Consider the following 7,726-nt stretch of genomic DNA (forward strand, 5'->3'; position numbering starts at 1 on the left):
TATTAATCCCTCCTCACTTGAGTCTTTGGTGACCTCAGTTCTAAATGGAGATCTGGATGTATGCAAGCGTGCTTTGAGAGAAATAAAAGCACCCATGTAGCCTAATATTGTTTTGTCTTTCTCAGAACAAACTCTGAAAAAAGTTCAATAGTAGATTGCTGTAAAGTTAATTTGTAAACAAAACTAAATATCCCAAGTACAGGGGAATATTTTAAACAATCTCCCTATCATTTTATTCATATAACTCCAGATAGCCATATATCTACATCAATAATAAAGAGAGCATAGGATACTGTTGCCTCGTTTGTATGTTTTATTTATAGAATAGACATATAGAACATGACAAGTTTAATAGGGAAAGTATTGGATTGTAAATTATAAAATCATAGAATAACAATTAAACAAATATATCAACAAATAATCAGAACAAAAATCCCCTGTACTACATTACTGTCAAATAATCATTTGTTTTCTGCTTAATGATTTCTAGAAAATGGAAACTCATTGACACCAGAACATCTGAGGTATCATGTTTTAGATAGTTCTAATTGGATAAAGCTAGATGCTTCCTCTCTGAAATATTCATACATGGCTTCTACTTCTGTGTTCCAGGACCAAGAAAAGCAACTTTAATTACTCTATCATGTACTAGTCCTTCATATAATATTACACATATATCTTATTTTGTTTGGGGTATCATATTTCTATTATCACTGATTGATATTGAATTTATCATTTTATTAGAATTAGCCTCAAGTTTGTCTAAAATAGATTTTAGACATGGTCTCAAATGTTTGTCAAATATGATGGTATTCTAGATACTTTCTTGAACCTGCTTCCAATTGTTATCTTAGAGTACAGACTCCCTTATTGAATAAAGCAACATATGAAGCCATAAAATTACTTCCCTAAATTTCTGGTTACACTTGAATTATGAAATGTATGGAATACCCCTAAAATGTTGTAAAGACACAAGAATATATAAGTTAAAGTAAGAACTGAGAAAATGATCTTGTGCCTGTATCACTCTACTACAGAACCTAGAGGGGGAAAGGCACATTTATTTCTGAGAGTTCACTGGAAAAAATAAAAGTCTATTTCTTATTTTTGTTTGTTTGTTTGTTTGTTTTTTGTTTGGTGGTGGAGTTTTTTTGTTTGTTTGTTTGTTTTGTTTTGTTTTTTTCCTGAATTGTTGTTTGATCCACTTTAGGAATAAATTATATAATTTCCAATAAATTTTAGTCCATCTTTCCATGGCAGGATATTATACAAAATTTTACTGAAACATGATCTGAAAAGGATGCATTTAATATTTCTGACTTTCTACATTTGACTATGGAGTTTTTATGCCTTAATACATGCTGAGTTTTTTTTTATATAATTGCTATGTATTGCTGAGAACAAAGTTTATTACTCACTGTTTAATTTTCTGCAGAAGGTTTTCATATGTAAATAAAATTCTATATGTCCCCTTAACTTCCTTCTTGTTTATTTTGTGATTAGATTTATTTAGTTGTGAGAAGTTGAATTCCCACACTAGTATCGCTTTGCTATTTCTTCCTGTAAGCTCTTTAACTTCTCTTCTAAGAATCTGAATGCTATATAATTTGGTTCACATAGGTATAGCATAGTTATTGTTTCACTGTCTTTGGTACCCTTTAACATGATTTAGTTTTCTACCTTGTCTCTTTTAATTAGACTTATTTTTACTTTTGCTTTGTCTGAGATCAGGATTGTTCCTTGTTTTTTTTTTTTTTTTTTTTTTTTTTTCCCTTGAACTGAAGCATAATATATTCTTTATAACACTTTTATTTTATTCTGATCCTGTGTGTATTATATGTTATCTCTCCAATTCAAATGTGTTTCTTGTAAACAATATATTATAATTTTTTTTTTAATCCAGTCAGTTATCTGGTTCCATTTTATGGGAGAGGTCATCCCATTCACATTCAGATTTATGATTACCAATTATGTATTTCTACATATTTACTTTTTAAATATCCTATTTTTCCTTTGTTTATCTTTTCTTTCTCTTTTCACCCTATCCCTCTATACCTCTTTAAAAAGCAGGTTTTACTTTTTACCCTCTCTCAATATGCCCTCCCTTCTATCAGAACCCTCCCTTTACTGCCCTTATCCCTCTTGTTTCCCTATAGGATAAGACACATTTCTATACTAACTGAACTTATATGTTGTTCCCACTTTGAGCTAAATGAAAATAAAATTAAAAATTGCTCATCGCCTCCATTCTTTCCTTCTACTCTAATGCATCTTTTGTACCTCTTCATGTGATGTAATTTACCCTGTTCTGCAACCCCATCTCCTCTTTCCTGACACATCCTGTGTTTTTACCCCTTTTTAATTTTTTTTTGTATCATCACTTCAAGGTCAACTCATACCTTCACCTTTTATGTATGTATATCCTTCTAACATCCCTAATAAAGGCATAGTTTTCAAGAGTTACAAGTTTGAAACAGGCTTAGTTTCTACTTGCCCAAATCTAACTGTTAAGGGATTATTTTCTTCAGTTTGTTTTTTTAACTCCTTTACCATTTGCCAGTTCTACTTTTAAAGTAGTTGTTTTTTTTCAGTGGATTCTTTTTTCCCATTTCACCAATTGTACTTTTCTTCAATTTTTGTGTTTGCTTTTCCAAGTTGTTAGCTCTTATTTTTCCATACTTCTCCTGTACAACTCTCATTTCCTTTCCAATTTTTTCTTATACTTCTCTTACTTGATTTTTAAAATGCTTTCTGAGTTCTTCTAAGAGGACATTTTTGCTTTTTGGATCAATTCAAACTCCCCTTTTCGTCTTTACCTACAGACATTTTGCCATTTCTCTTCTCTTCTGACTTTGTTTTGATCTTTCTTGTTATCCTAGTAGCATTCTATCCTCAATGTTCTTTTTTTCCCCTCATTAAAAAAAGAAGTTGAGCTCTGCTCCTGAAATATGGGGATCACCATCCAAGATTCTTGAGCGGGGTGCCAAGGCTTGGTCCCTCTGATGAGGCTTGAGGTACTGCTAGCTTATTCACAGCACTGGAGTGTCCTGTCAGAGTTAGGCAGGTGCAGCACTGGGCTATACTTCTCTTTTACCCAAGTGAGGTAAGCATTCCCTGAGGTCCTTCTAAGTTATCTTAAGCTGGAAAATTTTTCACTTCTTTTTTTAATAGGTTTTGTACTCCAGAATCTGCATAGATGCTTGATTTAACAATGTTTTTGAAGATAACTCAGGCAGTTTCCTGGCTTCCCTCCAGAATAGATTCAATTACAAGAAGCAAAGTATATTACTTCTAGGAAAATTATCATCTCTATAATCTAAATTCATAAGACCTTAACTTCTTCCAATGTCCAGAAGTCAAGTCATAATAGTCCTTTAATAAATGTTTGTTCAATTGATTTAAAAATCATAAATCTGAACAAAATGGTGCTCAGAGGTGTTGCTGATGTTTACCTGACACATGAGAAAAATTATACAATTCTTTAAAAAATGAAATAAAAAAGAAACTCTTTCAGCAAGAAAGTCAGACACTAGAGAGACATTTGTTCACCAAAGATGTCTCCCCCTGACCAGGTGATTCATTATATTTTAATCTCCTTGAGGGTAAGGATTGTCTTTTGATTCTATATTCCTCAATACAGCATCATCTCTGGCACTTAGTACTAAAATATTTATTGGATGAGTGAATGAATCTAAGGAAGAAAGATTCTCCATAAATCTTATGAATAAAATTTAGCAGTTTTGTAAAACAATTGAAACAATTTTTTTATTTTTACTAACCTCTAACTGAAATTTATCATTTATGCTTATTATTTACAAACATTATTCTTTAAAGGGGTCCATAAGGACTTCCGGCCAAGATGGCGGCGTGGAGGCAGACAGCTGCTTGAGCTCCTCGTTTTCTCTCAGAACTTACTTCATGACAAGCCTCTGACTTAATGCTTGACCCAGAAAGAAATCCACAAATTATCACCAAGAGAAGACATCCTTGAAAGTCGCCAGAAAAGGTCTGTGTTTGTTCGGGGGAGGGTCAATCAGACTGGGCGCAGACTGAGGGCAGACAGCCAGAGCAAGACAGGCAGCTCACACAGCTCAGACCGGAGGGGGAGGGGTGTGATCTCTGTCGTTTTTGTGAAAGGGCTTTTGCCCCAGTGTGGATGCTCCGTCTTGGCAGCAAGCCAGGAGAGGTGGAGAGGGTGTAAACACTGGAGGTGAAGATTAAAACCCCAGAAAGCCAGCGTCTCTCAGAGCCCGGCCACCCCCAACCCCCACCTGGACTGACTCGGTGCGTTCTCGGAGCCTCAGAGCGCAGACTCAGTACAGTCATTGCTGTTCTGTTAGTGGCTCTCTGCTGCCCTACCCCCAGTCTGTAGAGGAAGCCCATTAATACCATCCAGCCCTATCCCCCGCAAAACAGACCAATTGTTTCTCTTGTCAGTTTGTTTTCTTTGATTCCTACTCTGACAAAATGAACAAAAAATTCAAAAGGGCTCTAACCATTGACAGCTTCTGTGTGGAGAGGGAGCAGACTTCAAATGCTGAAGAGACTAGGAACAGAATGTCCCCAGATGTATCCCCTGGGAGGGATATAAGCTGCTCCTCAATACAAAAGAACCTCATAGAGGAAATCAAAAAGGCTCTCACAAGAGAGCTGGAAGAGAAATGGGAAAAGGAAAGGGAAGCTTGGCAAGAGAGCCTGGAGAAGTCATCCCATGCATTCAAAGACAGAGTGGATAAAGAAATCAAATCATTGAGAAACAAGATTAGTGAGCTGGAAAAGGTAAACAACTCCAAGGAAAACAGGATTAGAGAGCTGGAAAAAGAAATCAGCTCTCTAAAAAATACAATGGAAAAAAATTCCATAGAAGATAAAAACTCAATTGGACAATTACAAAGAGATATAAAAAAAGTGAGTGAAGAAAATACATCATTGAAAATTAGACTGGAACAAGTAGAAATGAATGACTCAAGGAGAAACCAAGAGGGAGTCAAGCAAAACCAGAGAAATGAGACAATTGAAAAGACTGTCAAGTACCTTACCAGAAAGACAACAGACCTGGAAAATAGATCCAGGAGAGACAATTTGAGAATAATCGGACTCCCTGAAAAATGGGAGGAAAAAAAGAGCTTGGACACCATTTTCAAGGAAATTATCAAAGAGAACTGCCCAGACGTTTTGGAAACAGAGGGTAAAATAGACATTGAGAAAATTCATCGATCACCTACTGAAAGGGACCCTAAAATCAAAACGCCAAGAAATATAGTGGCCAAGTTCAAGAACCATCAGACAAAGGAAAAGATATTGGAAGCTGCTAGAAAAAAACAATTCAGATATGGAGGATCCACAATAAGGATAACACAGGATCTAGCAGCGTCCACATTAAAAGAACGCAGGGCCTGGAACATGATATTCCGAAAGGCTAAGGAACTTGGTATGCAGCCAAGAGTGACTTACCCAGCAAGAATGAGCATCATTTTCCAGGGAAGAAGATGGACATTTAACGAAATAAATGAATTCCATCTATTTTTGATGAAAAAACCAGACCTACATAAAAGGTTTGATCTTCAAATACAGAACTCAAGAGACTTCTAAAAAAGGTAAAAAGAAATCTTGAGAACTATACTTCTGTCAAAAAAATATGTAAAGAACATATGTACAATTTGTCTTAGAAACTAGAGGTGGAAAGGAGATTATATCATAAAAAAGTATAAAGTGGTGGTTCTACATCTCATGAAGAGGCAAAGATAACCTATTATATCTGAGAGAAAGAAAGGAGGGAGATGAACATAGCGTGTATCAATAGACATATTCGATTTATGGTGAAACTTCTTCCACTTCATTGAAAAGTGAAAGGGAAGGAGTAAGCTAAGGGGAAGGGAATACAGTAATTTCGAGGAAAAGGGATAAAATAAGGGGAGGATCTTTAAGGTGGGGGAGGGATCCTAAAAAGGGAGGGCTGTGAAAAGCAAGTGGTGTTTACCAGTTTAATACTGGATAGGAGGGTAAAAGGGAAGGAAAGGGGAAAAGCATAAGCAGGGGTTAATAGGATGGCAAGCAATATAGAATTAGTCCTTCTAACCATAAATGTGAATGGGGCAAACTGCCTCATAAAGAGGAAGCAGTTAGCAGACTGGATTAAAAGTCAGAATCCTACTATATGTTGTTTACAGGAAACACACCTGAAACAGGATGAGACATTCAAACTAAAAGTAAAAGGGTGGAGCAGAATCTATTATGCTTCAGGCAAAACCAAAAAAGCAGGAGTAGCCATCCTCATCTCAGATCAAGCAAAAACAAAAATTGATCTAATTAAAAGAGATAAGGAAGGGCATTATATCCTGCTAAAGGGAAGCATCAATAGTGAAGCCGTATCAATATTAAACATGTATGCACCAAGTGGTGCAGCATCTAAATTCTTAAAAGAGAAATTAAGAGAGCTGCAAGAGGAAATAGATAGCAAAACTATAATAGCGGGAGATCTCAACCTTGCACTATCAGAATTAGATAAATCAAACCACAAAATAAATAAGAAAGAAGTCAAAGAGGTAAATAGAATACTAGAAAAGTTTGATATGATAGATCTTTGGCGAAAGCTAAATGGAGACAGAAAGGAATATACTTTCTTCTCAGCAGTTCATGGAACCTATACAAAAATTGATCATATACTAGGGCATAAAAACCTCAAAATCAAATGCAGTAAGGCAGAAATAGTAAATGCATCCTTTTCAGACCATAATGCAATCAAAATAACATTTAATAAAAAGCCAGGGGAAAATAGACCAAAAAATAATTGGAAACTAAATAATCTTATACTAAAGAATGATTGGGTAAAACAGCAAATCATAGACATAATTAATAACTTCACCCAAGAAAATGACAATAATGAGACATCATACCAAAATGTGTGGGATACAGCCAAAGCAGTAATTAGGGGAAGTTTTATATCTCTACAGGCCTACTTGCATAAAATAGAGAAAGAGAGGGCCAATGAATTGGGTTTACAACTAAAATTGCTAGAAAAGGAACAAATTAAAAACCCCCAGACAAACACAAAACTTGAAATTCAAAAAATAAAAGGTGAGATTAATAAAATTGAAAGTAAAAAAACTATTGAATTAATTAATAAAACTAAGAGTTGGTTTTATGAAAAAACCAACAAAATAGACAAACCCTTAGTAAACCTAATTAAAAAAAGGAAAGAGAAAAAGCAAATTGATAGTCTTGAAAATGAAAAGGGTGAACTCACCACTAATGAAGAGGAAATTAGAACAATAATTAGGAGCTACTTTGCTCAACTTTATGCCGATAAATTTGATAACTTAAATGAAATGGAAGAATACCTTCAAAAATATAGCTTGCCCAGATTAACAGAGGAAGAAGTAAGTAGTCTAAATAGTCCCATCTCAGAAAAAGAAATAGACCAAGCTATTAACCAACTTCCTAAGAAAAAGTCCCCAGGACCAGATGGATTTACAGGTGAATTCTACCAAACATTTAAAGAACAACTAACTCCAATGCTATGTAAACTATTTGAAAAAATAGGGATTGAAGGAGTCCTACCAAATTCCTTCTATGACACAGACATGGTACTGATACTTAAACCAGGTAGATCGAAAACTGAGAAAGAAAACTATAGACCAATTTCCTTAATGAATATTGATGCTAAAATCTTAAATAAGATATTAGCAAATAGACTTCAGAAAATCATCCCCAGAATAATACACTA

The sequence above is a fragment of the Sminthopsis crassicaudata genome, chromosome 4, assembly GCF_048593235.1.
Source record: "Sminthopsis crassicaudata isolate SCR6 chromosome 4, ASM4859323v1, whole genome shotgun sequence".
In the NCBI taxonomy this organism is placed as follows: Eukaryota; Metazoa; Chordata; class Mammalia; order Dasyuromorphia; family Dasyuridae; genus Sminthopsis; species Sminthopsis crassicaudata.